Raw genomic sequence first — 12,303 nt, 5'->3', positions numbered from 1 at the left:
CACCTGGGGAGACTAATAACCAAAACAGATGCACAACATAACAGGTAATTGGTTTACTTTTCATTGGTTCTCTCTAATTCTTCAACTGACTTGCTTGGTCCACTTGGGGAGACTAATAACCAACACAGATGCACAACGTAACATGTAATTGGTTTACTGTTCATTGGTTCTCTCTAATTCTTCAAATAACTTACTTTCTACACCTGGGGAGACTAATAACCAACACAGATGCACAACATAACAGGTAATTGGTTTACTGTTCATTGGTTCTCTCTAATTCTTCAACTGACTTGCTTGGTCCACTTGGGGAGACTAATAACCAACACAGATGCAGAACATAACATGTAATTGGTTTACTATTCATTGGTTCTCTCTAATTCTTCAACTGACTTACTTGCTACACCTGGGGAGACTAATAACCGACACAAATGCACAACATAAAATGTAATTGGTTTAATGTTCATTGGTTCTCTCTAATTCTTCAACTGACTTACCTGCTACACCTGGGGAGACTAATAACCGACACAAATGCACAACATAACAGGTAATTGGTTTACTGTTCATTGGTTCTCTCTAATTCTTCAACTAACTTACTTGCTACACCTGGGGAGACTAATAACCGACACAAATGCACAACATAACATGTAATTGGTTTAGTGTTCATTGGTTCTCTCTAATTCTTCAACTGACTTACTTGCTACATCTGGGGAGACTAATAACCGACACAAATGCACAACATAACATGTAATTGGTTTACTGTTCATTGGTTTTCTCTAATTCTTCAACTGACTTACTTGCTCCACCTGGCGAGACTAATAACCAACACAGATGCACAAAATAACATGTAATTGGTTTACTGTTCATTTGTTCTCTCTAATTCTTCAACTGACTTACCTGCTACACCTGGGGAGACTAATAACCAACACAGATGCACAACATAAAAGGTAATTGGTTTACTGTTCATTAGTTCTCTCTAATTCTTCAACTAACTTACTTGCTACACCTGGGGAGACTAATAACCAAAACAGATGCACAACATAACAGGTAATCGGTTTACTATTCATTGGTTCTCTCTAATTCTTCAACTGACTTACTTGCTACAGCTGGGGAGACTAATAACCGACACAAATGCACAACATAACATGTAATTGGTTTACTGTTCAATGGTTCTCTCTAATTCTTCAACTCACTTACTTGCTACACCTGGGGAGACTAATAACCAAAACAGATGCACAACATAACAGGTAATTGGTTTACTGTTCATTGGTTCTCTCTAATTCTTCAACTAACTTACTTGCTACACCTGGGGACACTAATAACCAACATAGATGCACAACATAACAGGTAATGGGTTTACTGTTCATTGGTTCTCTCTAATTCTTCAACTGACTTACTTGCTACACCTGGGGACACTAATAACCAACATAGATGCACAACATAACAGGTAATGGGTTTACTGTTCATTGGTTCTCTCTAATTATTCAACTGACTAACTTGCTACACCTGGAGAGACTAATAACCAACACAGATGCACAACATAACAGATAATTGGTTTACCATTCATTGGTTCTCTCTAATTCTTCAACTGACTTACTTCTACACCTGGGGAGACTAATAACCAACACATATGCACAACATAACAGGTAATTGGTTTACTGTTCATTGGTTCTCTCTAATTCTTCAACTGACTTACTTGCTCCACCTGGGGAGACCAATAACCAACACAGATGCACAAAATAACATGTAATTGGTTTAGTATTCATTGTTTCTCTCTAATTCTTCAACTGACTAACTTGCTACACCTGGAGAGACTAATAACCAACACAGATGCATAACATAACAGATAATTGGTTTACCATTCATTGGTTCTCTCTAATTCTTCAACTGACTTACTTCTACACCTGGGGAGACTAATAACCAACACATATGCACAACATAACAGGTAATTGGTTTACTGTTCATTGGTTCTCTCTAATTCTTCAACTGACTTACTTGCTCCACCTGGGGAGACCAATAACCAACACAGATGCACAAAATAACATGTAATTGGTTTAGTATTCATTGTTTCTCTCTAATTCTTCAACTGACTTACTTGCTACACCTGGGGAGACTAATAACCGTCACAAATGCACAACATAAAATGTAATTGGTTTAATGTTCATTGGTTTTCTCTAATTCTTCAACTGACTTACTTGCTACACCTGGGGAGATTAATAACCGACACAAATGCACAACATAACATGTAATTGGTTTACTGTTCATTGGTTCTCTCTAATTCTTCAACTGACTTACTTGCTACACCTGGGGAGACTAATAACCAACACAGAGGCACAACATAACAGGTAATTGGTTTACTGTTCATTGGTTCTCTCTAATTCTTCAACTGACGTACTTGCTACACTAGGGAGACTAATAACCAACACAGATGCACAACATAACAGGTAATTGGTTTTCTGTTCATTGGTTCTCTCTAATTCTTTAACTGACTTACTTGCTACACCTGGGGAGACTAATAACCAACACAGATGCACAACAAAACAGGTAATTGGTTTACTGTTCATTGGTTCTCTCTAATTTTTCAACTGACTTACTTGCTACACCTGGGGAGACTAATAACCAACACAGATGCAGAACGTAACATGTAATTGGTTTACTGTTCATTGGTTCTCTCTAATTCTTCAACTAACTTACTTGCTACACCTGGGGAGACTAATAACCAACACAGATGCACAACATAACAGGTAATTGGTTTACTGTTCATTGGTTCTCTCTAATTCTTCAACTGACTTGCTTGGTCCACTTGGGGAGACTAATAACACACACAGATGCACAACATAACATGTAATTGGTTTACTGTTCATTGGTTCTCTCTAATTCTTCAACTGACTTACTTACTACACCTGGGGAGACTAATAACCGACACAAATGCACAACATAAAATGTAATTGGTTTAATGTTCATTGGTTCTCTCTAATTCTTCAACTGACTTACTTGCTACACCTGGGGAGACTAATAACCGACACAAATGCACAACATAACAGGTAATTGGTTTACTGTTCATTGGTTCTCTCTAATTCTTCAACTAACTTACTTGCTACACCTGGGGAGACTAATAACCGACACAAATGCACAACATAACATGTAATTGGTTTAGTGTTCATTGGTTCTCTCTAATTCTTCAACTGACTTACTTGCTACATCTGGGGAGACTAATAACCGACACAAATGCACAACATACACATGCAATTGGTTTACTGTTCATTGGTTTTCTCTAATTCTTCAACTGACTTACTTGCTGCACCTGGGGAGACTAATAACCAACACAGATGCACAAAATAACATGTAATTGGTTTACTATTCATTGGTTCTCTCTAATTCTTCAACTGACTTACCTGCTACACCTGGGGAGACTAATAACCAACACAGATGCACAACATAAAAGGTAATTGTTTACTGTTCATTGGTTCTCTCTAATTCTTCAACTAACTTACTTGCTACACCTAGGGAGACTAATAACCAAAACAGATGCACAACATAACAGGTAATCGGTTTACTGTTCATTGGTTCTCTCTAATTCTTCAACTGACTTGCTTGCTACACCTGGGGAGACTAATAACCAAAACAGATGCACAACATAACAGGTAATTGGTTTACTGTTCATTGGTTCTCTCTAATTCTTCAACTGACTTACTTGCTACACTTGGAGAGACTAATAACCAACACAGATGCACAACATAACATGTAATTGGTTTACTATTCATTGGTTCTCTCTAATTCTTCAACTGACTTACTTGCTACACCTGGGGAGACTAATAACCAACACAGATGCACAACATAACAGGTAATTGGTTTACTGTTCATTGGTTCTCTCTAATTCTTCAACTGACTTACTTGCCACATCTGGGGAGACTAATAACCGACACAAATGCACAACATAACATGTAATTTGTTTACTGTTCATTGGTTTTCTCTAATTCTTCAACTGACTTACTTGCTCCACCTGGGGAGACTAATAACCAACCTAGATGCACAAAATAACATGTAATTTGTTTACTGTTCATTGGTTCTCTCTAATTCTTGAACTGACTTACTTACTACACCTGGGGAGACTATTAACCAACACAGATGCACAACATAACAGGTAATTGGTTTACTATTCATTGGTTCTCTCTAATTCTTTAACTGACTTACTTGCTACCCCTGGGGAGACTAATAACCAACACATATGGACAACAAAACAGGTAATTGGTTTACTGTTCATTGGTTCTCTCTAATTCTTCAACTGACTTACTTGCTACACCTGGGGAGACTAATAACCGACACAAATGCACAACATAACAGGTAATTGGTTTACTGTTCATTGTTTCTCTCTAATTCTTCAACTAACTTACTTGCCACATCTGGGGAGACTAATAACCGACACAAATGCACAACATAACATGTAATTGGTTTACTGTTCATTGGTTCTCTCTAATTCTTCAACTGACTTACTTGCTACACCTGGGGAGACTAATAACCGACACAAATGCACAACATAACAGGTAATTGGTTTACTGTTCATTGTTTCTCTCTAATTCTTCAACTGACTTACTTGCCACATCTGGGGAGACTAATAACCGACACAAATGCACAACATAACATGTAATTGGTTTACTGTTCATTGGTTTTCTCTAATTCTTCAACTGACTTACTTGCTACACCTGGGGAGGCTAATAACCAAAATAGATGCACAACATAACAGGTAATTGGTTTACTGTTCATTGGTTCTCTCTAATTCTTCAACTAACTTACTTGCTACAGCTGGGGAGACTAATAACCGACACAAATGCACACCATAACATGTAATTGGTTTACTGTTCAATGGTTCTCTCTAATTCTTCAACTGACTTACTTGCTACACCTGGGGAGACTAATAACCAAAACAGATGCACAACATAACAGGTAATTGGTTTACTGTTCATTGGTTTTCTCTAATTCTTCAATTGACTTACTTGCTACACCTGGGGAGACTAATAACCAACACAGATGCACAACATAACAGGTAATTGGTTTACTGTTCATTGGTTCTCTCTAATTCTTCAACTGACTTACCTGCTACACCTGGGGAGACTAATAACCAACACAGATGCACAACATAACAGGTAATTGGTTTACTGTTCATTGGTTCTCTCTAATTCTTCAACTGACTTACTTGCTACACCTGGGAAGACTAATAACCGACACAAATGCACAACATAACAGGTAATTGGTTTACTGTTCATTGTTTCTCTCTAATTCTTCAACTGACTTACTTGCCACATCTGGGGAGACTAATAACCGACACAAATGCACAACATAACATGTAATTGGTTTACTGTTCATTGGTTTTCTCTAATTCTTCAACTGACTTACTTGCTACACCTGGGGAGATTAATAACCGACACAAATGCACAACATAACATGTAATTCGTTTACTGTTCATTGGGTCTCTCTAATTCTTCAACTGACTTACTTGCTACACCTGGGGAGGCTAATAACCAAAATAGATGCACAACATAACATGTAATTGGTTTACTGTTCATTGGTTTTCTCTAATTCTTCAACTGACTTACTTGCTACACCTGGGGAGATTAATAACCGACACAAATGCACAACATAACATGTAATTGGTTTACTGTTCATTGGTTCTCTCTAATTCTTCAACTGACTTACTTGCTACACCTGGGGAGGCTAATAACCAAAATAGATGCACAACATAACAGGTAATTGGTTTACTGTTCATTGGTTCTCTCTAATTCTTCAACTGACTTACTTGCTACAGCTGGGGAGACTAATAACCGACACAAATGCACAACATAACATGTAATTGGTTTACTGTTCAATGGTTCTCTCTAATTCTTCAACTGACTTACTTGCTACACCTGGGGAGACTAATAACCAAAACAGATGCACAACATAACAGGTAATTGGTTTACTGTTCATTGGTTTTCTCTAATTCTTCAATTGACTTACTTGCTACACCTGGGGAGACTAATAACCAACACAGATGCACAACATAACAGGTAATTGGTTTACTGTTCATTGGTTCTCTCTAATTCTTCAACTAACTTACCTGCTACACCTGGGGAGACTAATAACCAACACAGATGCACAACATAACAGGTAATTGGTTTACTGTTCATTGGTTCTCTCTAATTCTTCAACTGACTTACTTGCTACACCTGGGAAGACTAATAACCGACACAAATGCACAACATAACAGGTAATTGGTTTACTGTTCATTGTTTCTCTCTAATTCTTCAACTGACTTACTTGCCACATCTGGGGAGACTAATAACCGACACAAATGCACAACATAACATGTAATTGGTTTACTGTTCATTGGTTTTCTCTAATTCTTCAACTGACTTACTTGCTACACCTGGGGAGATTAATAACCGACACAAATGCACAACATAACATGTAATTGGTTTACTGTTCATTGGTTCTCTCTAATTCTTCAACTGACTTACTTGCTACACCTGGGGAGGCTAATAACCAAAATAGATGCACAACATAACAGGTAATTGGTTTACTGTTCATTGGTTCTCTCTAATTGTTCAACTGACTTACTTGCTACAGCTGGGGAGACTAATAACCGACACAAATGCACAACATAACATGTAATTGGTTTACTGTTCAATGGTTCTCTCTAATTCTTCAACTGACTTACTTGCTACACCTGGGGAGACTAATAACCAAAACAGATGCACAACATAACAGGTAATTGGTTTACTGTTCATTGGTTTTCTCTAATTCTTCAATTGACTTACTTGCTTCACCTGGGGAGACTAATAACCAACACAGATGCACAACATAACAGGTAATTGGTTTACTGTTCATTGGTTCTCTCTAATTCTTCAACTGACTTACCTGCTACACCTGGGGAGACTAATAACCAACACAGATGCACAACATAACAGGTAATTGGTTTACTGTTCATTGGTTCTCTCTAATTCTTCAACTGACTTACTTGCTACACCTGGGAAGACTAATAACCGACACAAATGCACAACATAACAGGTAATTGGTTTACTGTTCATTGTTTCTCTCTAATTCTTCAACTGACTTACTTGCCACATCTGGGGAGACTAATAACCGACACAAATGCACAACATAACATGTAATTGGTTTACTGTTCATTGGTTTTCTCTAATTCTTCAACTGACTTACTTGCTACACCTGGGGAGATTAATAACCGACACAAATGCACAACATAACATGTAATTCGTTTACTGTTCATTGGGTCTCTCTAATTCTTCAACTGACTTACTTGCTACACCTGGGGAGGCTAATAACCAAAATAGATGCACAACATAACATGTAATTGGTTTACTGTTCATTGGTTTTCTCTAATTCTTCAACTGACTTACTTGCTACACCTGGGGAGATTAATAACCGACACAAATGCACAACATAACATGTAATTGGTTTACTGTTCATTGGTTCTCTCTAATTCTTCAACTGACTTACTTGCTACACCTGGGGAGGCTAATAACCAAAATAGATGCACAACATAACAGGTAATTGGTTTACTGTTCATTGGTTCTCTCTAATTCTTCAACTGACTTACTTGCTACAGCTGGGGAGACTAATAACCGACACAAATGCACAACATAAAATGTAATTGGTTTAATGTTCATTGGTTCTCTCTAATTCTTCAACTGACTTACTTGCTACACCTGGGAAGACTAATAACCGACACAAATGCACAACATAACAGGTAATTGGTTTACTGTTCATTGGTTCTCTCTAATTCTTCAACTAACTTACTTGCTACACCTGGGGAGACTAATAACCGACACAAATGCACAACATAACATGTAATTGGTTTAGTGTTCATTGGTTCTCTCTAATTCTTCAACTGACTTACTTGCTACATCTGGGGAGACTAATAACCGACACAAATGCACAACATAACATGTAATTGGTTTACTGTTCATTGGTTTTCTCTAATTCTTCAACTGACTTACTTGCTCCACCTGGGGAGACTAATAACCAACACAGATGCACAAAATAACATGTAATTGGTTTACTGTTCATTGGTTCTCTCTAATTCTTCAACTGACTTACCTGCTACACCTGGGGAGACTAATAACCAACACAGATGCACAACATAAAAGGTAATTGGTTTACTGTTCATTGGTTCTCTCTAATTCTTCAACTAACTTGCTTGCTACACCTGGGGAGACTAATAACCAAAACAGATGCACAACATAACAGGTAATCGGTTTACTGTTCATTGGTTCTCTCTAATTCTTCAACTGACTTGCTTGCTACACCTGGGGAGACTAATAACCAAAACAGATGCACAACATAACATGTAATTGGTTTACTGTTCATTGGTTCTCTCTAATTCTTCAACTGACTTACTTGCTACACTTGGAAAGACTAATAACCAACACAGATGCACAACATAACATGTAATTGGTTTACTATTCATTGGTTCTCTCTAATTCTTCAACTGACTTACTTGCTACAACTGGGGAGACTAATAACCAACAGAGATGCACAACATAACAGGTAATTGGTTTACTGTTCATTGGTTCTCTCTAATTCTTCAACTGACTTACTTGCCACATCTGGGGAGACTAATAACCGACACAAATGCACAACATAACATGTAATTGGTTTACTGTTCATTGGTTTTCTCTAATTCTTCAACTGACTTACTTGCTCCACCTGGGGAGACTAATAACCAACCCAGATGCACAAAATAACATGTAATTGGTTTACTGTTCATTGGTTCTCTCTAATTCTTCAACTGACTTACTTGCTACACCTGGGGAGACTAATAACCGACACAAATGCACAACATAAAATGTAATTGGTTTAATGTTCATTGGTTCTCTCTAATTCTTCAACTGACTTACTTGCTACACTTGGGGAGACTAATAACCGACACAAATGCACAACATAACAGGTAATTGGTTTACTGTTCATTGGTTCTCTCTAATTCTTCAACTAACTTACTTGCTACACCTGGGGAGACTAATAACCGACACAAATGCACAACATAACATGTAATTGGTTTACTGTTCAATGGTTCTCTCTAATTCTTCAACTGACTTACTTGCTACACCTGGGGAGACTAATAACCAAAACAGATGCACAACATAACAGGTAATTGGTTTACTGTTCATTGGTTCTCTCTAATTCTTCAACTGACTTACTTGCTACACCTGGGGACACTAATAACCAACATAGATGCAGAACATAACAGGTAATGGGTTTACTGTTCATTGGTTTTCTCTAATTCTTCAACTGACTTACTTGCTACACCTGGGGAGACTAATAACCAACACAGATGCACAACATAACAGGTAATTGGTTTACTGTTCATTGTTTCTCCCTAATTCTTCAACTGACTTACTTGCTACACCTGGGGAGACTAATAACCGACACAGGTGCACAACATAACAGGTAATTGGTTTACTGTTCATTGGTTCTCTCTAATTCTTCAACTGACTTACTTGCCACATCTGGGGAGACTAATAACCGACACAAATCCACAACATAACATGTTATTGGTTTACTGTTCATTGGTTTTCTCTAATTCTTCAACTGACTTACTTGCTCCACCTGGGGAGACTAATAACCAACCCAGATGCACAAAATAACATGTAATTGGTTTACTGTTCATTGGTTCTGTCTAATTCTTCAACTGACTTACTTGCTACACCTGGGGAGGCTAATAACCAAAATAGATGCACAACATAACAGGTAATTGGTTTACTGTTCATTGGTTCTCTCTAATTCTTCAACTGACTTACTTGCTACACCTGGGGAGACTAATAACCAAAACAGATGCACAACATAACAGGTAATTGGTTTACTGTTCATTGGTTCTCTCTAATTCTTCAATTGACTTACTTGCTACACCTGGGGAGACTAATAACCAACACAGATGCACAACATAACAGATAATTGGTTTACTGTTCATTGGTTCTCTCTAATTCTTCAACTAACTTGCTTGGTCCACTTGGGGAGACTAATAACCAACACAGATGCACAACATAACATGTAATTGGTTTACTGTTCATTGGTTCTCTCTAATTTTTCAACTGACTTACTTGCTACACCTAGGGAGACTAATAACCGACACAAATGCACAACACAAAATGTAATTGGTTTAATGTTCATTGGATCTCTCTAATTCTTCAACTGACTTACTTGCTACACCTGGGGAGACTAATAACCGACACAAATGCACAACATAACAGGTAATTGGTTTACTGTTCATTGGTTCTCTCTAATTCTTCAACTAACTTACTTGCTACACCTGGGGAGACTAATAACCGACACAAATGCACAACATAACATGTAATTGGTTTAGTGTTCATTGGTTCTCTCTAATTCTTCAACTGACTTACTTGCTACATCTGGGGAGACTAATAACCGACACAAATGCACAACATAACATGTAATTGGTTTACTGTTCATTGGTTTTCTCTAATTCTTCAACTGACTTACTTGCTCCACCTGGGGAGACTAATAACCAACACAGATGCACAAAATAACATGTAATTGGTTTACTGTTCATTGGTTCTCTCTAATTCTTCAACTGACTTACCTGCTACACCTGGGGAGACTAATAACCAAAACAGATGCACAACATAACAGGTAATCGGTTTACTGTTCATTGGTTCTCTCTAATTCTTCAACTGACTTGCTTGCTCCACCTGGGGAGACTAATAATCAAAACAGATGCACAACATAACAGGTAATTGGTTTACTGTTCATTGGTTCTCTCTAATTCTTCAACTGACTTACTTGCTACACTTGGAGAGACTAATAACTAACACAGATGCACAACATAACATGTAATTGGTTTACTATTCATTGGATCTCTCTAATTCTTCAACTGACTTGCTTGCTACACCTGGGGAGACTAATAACCAACACAGATGCACAACATAACAGGTAATTGGTTTACTGTTCATTGGTTCTCTCTAATTCTTCAACTGACTTACTTGCTACACCTGGGGAGACTAATAACCGACACAAATGCACAACATAACAGGTAATTGGTTTACTGTTCATTGGTTCTCTCTAATTCTTCAACTGACTTACTTGCCACATCTGGGGAGACTAATAACCGACACAAATGCACAACATAACATGTAATTGGTTTACTATTCATTGGTTTTCTCTAATTCGTCAACTGAGTTACTTGCTCCACCTGGGGAGACTAATAACCAACCCAGATGCACAAAATAACATGTAATTGGTTTACTGTTCATTGGTTCTCTCTAATTCTTCAACTGACTTACTTGCTACACCTGGGGAGGCTAATAACCAAAATAGATGCACAACATAACAGGTAATTGGTTTACTGTTCATTGGTTCTCTCTAATTCTTCAACTGACTTACTTGCTACAGCTGGGGAGACTAATAACCGACACAAATGCACAACATAACATGTAATTGGTTTACTGTTCAATGGTTCTCTCTAATTCTTCAACTGACTTACTTGCTACACCTGGGGAGACTAATAACCAAAACAGATGCACAACATAACAGGTAATTGGTTTACTGTTCATTGGTTCTCTCTAATTCTTCAACTGACTTACTTGCTACACCTGGGGACACTAATAACCAACATAGATGCACAACATAACAGGTAATTGGTTTACTGTTCATTGGTTCTCTCTAATTCTTCAACTGACTTACTTACTACACCTGGGGACACTAATAACCAACATAGATGCACAACATAACAGGTAATGGGTTTACTGTTCATCGGTTCTCTCTAATTCTTCAACTGACTTACTTGCTACACCTGGGGAGACTAATAACCAACACAGATGCACAACATAACATGTAATAGGTTTACTGTTAATTAGTTCTCTCTAATTCTTCAACAGACTTACTTGTTACACCTGGGGAGACTAATAACCAACACAGATGCACAACATAACATGTAATTGGTTTGCTATTCATTGGTTCTCTCTAATTCTTCAACTGACTTACTTGTACACCTGGGGAGACTAATAACCAACACAGATGCACAACATAATAGGTAATTGGTTTACTATTCATCGGTTCTCTCTAATTCTTCAACTGACTTACTTGCTACACCTGGGGAGACTAATAACCAACACAGATGCACAACATAACCGGTAATTGGTTTACTGTTCATTGGTTCTCTCTAATTCTTCAACTGACTTACTTGCTACACCTAGGGAGACTAACAACCAACATAGATGCGCAACATAACAAGTAATTGGTTTACTGTTCATTGGTTTTCTCTAATTCTTCAACTGACTTACTTGCTACACCTGG

Source organism: Cajanus cajan, chromosome 8, assembly GCF_000230855.2.
Source record: "Cajanus cajan strain Asha chromosome 8, NIPB_CcT2T_4, whole genome shotgun sequence".
Classification (NCBI taxonomy): domain Eukaryota; kingdom Viridiplantae; phylum Streptophyta; class Magnoliopsida; order Fabales; family Fabaceae; genus Cajanus; species Cajanus cajan.
This window is presented reverse-complemented; position numbering follows the sequence as displayed.